A 4,991-nucleotide genomic window follows, 5' to 3' on the forward strand; every position below is an offset into this window, starting at 1 on the left:
AATTTTATGTTGATAACATATTGTTCTTACATGAACAAAGTACTTATTATTTATTGGCATTGTGAGAAGGATAAATTGTTTTGGAATTTTGTAAGCCATCTAATGAATTAGGGTAGGTGTTACTAATTATGAAATAAGTGCTAATAATAGGAGTTATTTATTTATTTATTATTATTTTTTATTTTGTAAGCCATCTAATGAATTAGAAAAAATGAATAAAAAGACTTTTTTTTTTGTCATTTCTCGTTATCTACATCCCAAATCCTTTGTATATATACAAACCAAACAAAAATATACAAAAAACCGAATTTGAATTCTATTTCTTTTCCAAAAGCATGATATAGTTGAATTTCTTAAAACCAAATGCATGATAGAATTGATCGATCTGATTTCAATTAAAAAAATCATCAGGATCAAGTTACTTTCATGTCTTAACCTCCCAAGTGTGGAATTGAGCTGCATTGCACTAATTCATTTATGCTATTATGGATCATGTTTCTTCATAGCTCTGATGTTCAATTGTTGAAAAATCTTGTAAGTGTAAAATGTAAATATTTACATAGTTATTATGCATGAGGATTATTTGTTAATACCAAGAAAATGAAGCTTATGGTCTTGATGTCATTATAGCTTCTCTTCTTGATTGCTAATGATAATGGAGCTTTTGTAGTTTCTCCTCTCGATTGCTAAAGAACATTCCATTTTTTGTTTCTTTGGACGTGCAGTGATAGTATAACAAGATGGATGGCAATGATAGTCATTTTAAATCCAAGAGAATTGTTTTAACCAAGTGAAAGAAGAACTCTCAAAGAAAGGATACACCCACCTTGTCATTCAAATGGGTCATGGATCCTACATCCCCAAAAAGGTATATTTAATAATGTTTTGATATTAATTTACTTTTAGTTGATTGAATTAAATTGAATCTAATTTGATTGAAGCCATATCTAACGGACTACCGGATAGAGTTTGACTTTTACGTGTTTGAGTTGACTTGCAAGTTGCAATCAACCGCTATCTAAAAAAATTGTTAATCCCTCAATTGCCATTTCATTTTGATATAAACATATCTCGCTTGAGTACTTCAATATTCTAAGCATATTACCAAATACCAAAGCATATTACCTCAGTGAAAGTTGGATATATTGTTTCTTAGATCAAGGACTTGTTGCATTATTTGGCCTTTTATGCTTAGCAAACAAAATAAACTTGAACTCTTTTTCCTTCTTTTTCAAACTAACCATTGGTCCTGTAGGTATAATACGTCTTTAGAGTAAAATTATATCACACATTCATTGTAGAAGGGTTACAAAGGGTGGTTGAATACAATATTTAGAAGAAAACATAATATTTGTTGTTAATAAACTCTTAAAGGTTAAGTTGATGACTTGTCGTATAGTATATTTAGCTTTTAGATAGATGCCCTTTTATGTAATTTTACATATTTCAAAAGTTTCTATCTACTTTTGCCAAACACTCATAACAAAAGCTCTAGCTTCTGGTTACCAGCTAGTTTTGTCAAACACGCCCTAAGCCTACAAGCATTTAAAAATGAATTGTTTTACCAAGTGTTACATGATAAAAAAGAGAAACAAAATATAATAAAGATTTTAAGAAATCATATATACATCATGCCTTTTTCCAACCTTTATGTTGTGTTTACGTATATACATGCCACTTTGTTACTTGATAAACATGAAAGATGTGAATAGTTTAGAACTTATTCTTAGAGCCGAATTAAAAAATCGATTTTGTTACTTGATAAACATGAAAGATGTGAATAGTTTAGAACTTATTCTTAGAGCCGAGTTAAAAAATCGATTGTTTGATAAAGGTTATGGATATGACTCCTAATGGCAAAGACAAGCATATGTGGAATTATAATTACGTTGCCCATAATAAAGTTTTTAGAAGCAAAGTATTTACATATTTAAAAAACTGCATAAATTTATATTTGTAGAACAACAATATAATAAAATCCACAAGCACATATCTCTAGATTTAATAAAGCATAAACATCCACCAATAAATGATCTTTAGATATAATAAATCATAAACATTCCGAAGCATTTGATGTATTACCAGCAAAGCAAAGGTTAATACAACTATTTCGTAAACAAAGTACCGAATGACAAATTCATGCATTACATGTATTTGGGTATGTTGTACATAGAAGCCTAAAGATATAAAGTGATAGCTTGATGTGTGTTATCTAGGTCATGATTTGTGTACAATGTTATATTATTTGCCAACGTAATAACCGGGTGTCATACATGATTATATAAACTTGATATAGGTTTGCATGAGACATCATCAATTTGATTTTGTTTCTTTAGGAGGTTAACTTTTGATGTTTAGAATTGAAGTATGTAAAATACTTATGGATTTAGAACTACTTATATGTAAGTCTACCAACCTTTATTGTTAGTATTGATCAATAAAGATCTATCTATAGGAAGTATCATCTATGTACCAACTATTAATTGCTGTGATTTCTAATATTCGGAGGATACTACCGGTAAGTGCCACATGTATCTAATAGTTGAGTTGAGCATACAAAAACAATTGTATCAAATAAAATATTAAAAGTTTTGCCTTAAAAGCTATTGTAGCTTTACCCTACATGTAGATTTAGAGATCCTTTTTGTAAATTTTCCTAGTTTGACCACCCTCAAAGTCCTTTCTGCTGCCACAACAGCCCCCGCGGTGTGCAACTTGCATTTTTTCTTACATCATTTGAAATTTGAATCAATATACCACGTGACCACATAAAACACACTATTATCAAACATTTGGGAAAAAAAGTAGTGTACTATTGAAAGTGATCAATTGAGAGGAGGGGCTCTTTATGCATTATATAATTAATATAGCAAACTAGTCCACTTATGTGAATGGACTTGAATCCTCAACTTTAGGAAGGGAGCACAACACTTGTAAATTTAATGGGTTACTTTTGAAATCACATCATTTTGTTGATTTCGGTTTACAAAAACGGAAGTCCTATATGAGTGGTAAAATAGTCATTTTTTTCACTTATGTCGTTTATTCAATCCATAAAACAAATATTATTATTATTATTTTTATACAATACTAAACTACAAATACACAATATTTATCGATTCTAACACTATATTCACACAATAGTTAATGAGAAAAACGGAACAGAGCTTTTAGATGTCAACAACTAAGTATTTGAAATGGTTGTGGATTACAAACTACTTATAAATATTTTTAATTGCCATTGTTGGCATTAAGCTATGAAGATTTATGTACGTGTATGGCAACATAGCTGGGAGCGGGTAGCTTGTAGCGTTTTGTTAAACGTTACATGAAGTAACATTTGGATTTGGAATGTTTTATTTAAACTAAACGCTAGAAGCTTGTAGTGCAAAACAAGGTTTTTTGTTCAAAATGGAGCGTTTTGTCAAACGCTAAAAGTAGAAGCTCGCAACCGCTCCATGCCGAACACGCCTTTGTGGTACAATTTAATTGCTACCCTTCATGGTAATAAACAGACATATGAGGTGTTTATATATAATAGATGTGAAATTAGCTTACTATAATTGTTGTAATTATTAATATTATTAATTTTAGTCGGAAAAGCCACCATAAAGAGAACTTGCAAAGCATCAAAACATTTTTTCCCATGAATATCCTTGCTACGAGTGAGTGCGTTTTGTTTGCTTTTCTATATGTTGCACAAATTTGATCCTACAAACATTTGAAAAAATGAACTATTATACCAAGTGATCACACGACAAAAAAAGGGAAACAAAAAATAACGAGGCATTTCGAAAAGGGCGGTGATCCGTACACAAAACTTTTTAGCTCTATACAACAAATTATGTTTTATACAGTTATACAGCACAATCATATAAATCATAAATTGTTGTGTATGGTTAAAAAGGGTTGTGTACAAATCACTACTCTTTTAAAAAACATACCCATATAGGATTGAGCCAAGAGTTGTAAGTATTAACAACAATATATGCATTTTGGCACGATGTTTCACAACATTATAAAATATGTGAATAATTGTGAAATTGGAGTGATCATCAAAACAGAATACACGTTGCAATTAAGTGTTGAAACAACATATCAACAATTAATAAGGAATAAAGTCGTGCTACTTAAATGTTCGAGTGGAGAAAGTGTAGTTAAATCTCCTACTTAATGAAGGGCGAGCACCATAAATCTATCATTTCAAAATCCACTAATCTTTGATACCATATGTTTTTCTTTAAAATTGGATTTAGGTATACAATGTCAATCACTTACTTACAAAACAAAAGAATTCAATGATTTACCATCTCATTTGAATCGCTATTTGATTGAAAAAAGATTGAGAACTTATAATAAATATGTAGGGCCATACCTAGTTAGAGTCCCTTTAACCATCAAATCCAAATAGAATAACAATATGATCTTTAAAAACTACCAAAACAAGAGGTCGTTCTGAGCAGAAACTAATTACTTAAAGAGTCATCCTGTCATGTGGTAGTTATTGTGACCATTTGTTGGTTGTTGAAGGCATCTAGATGTGTCTAGGTGATGCAAGCAATAATCAGTTCATTCATAACTATTCCTTCTACCTCTTTCGGCTTCGTGTTATTAATAAAAAATCTCCCTAAGTATTTTATTCCTTTGTTAAACAATAATGTCAATTTTTTTGCACTTACGAGTTATTTTAAATTGTGTAGTCGGAGGAGTTTACACTATTGTTTAATGAATGAATAAGATGTTTAAGGAGGTTTCTTATTAATAATACGGAGCTGAAAGAGGTAGAAAGAATAGTTATGGATGACCTGTTCTTTTTCGCATTACTTAACTGTATCTAGCTAGGTGCCTTCGATATCTAACAAAATAGCCACAATAACTGCCATATGACATGTTAGCTCTTTAAGCAATTAGCTTCTCCTCTGGACGATTTTTTATGGGTGTTGTCTATACGGATCATACTATATGCTATTTGGATTTGATGGTTATGGAAC

The sequence above is a fragment of the Lactuca serriola genome, chromosome 8, assembly GCF_051521515.1.
Source record: "Lactuca serriola cultivar US96UC23 chromosome 8, Lser_US96UC23_V15, whole genome shotgun sequence".
Taxonomy (NCBI): Eukaryota; Viridiplantae; Streptophyta; class Magnoliopsida; order Asterales; family Asteraceae; genus Lactuca; species Lactuca serriola.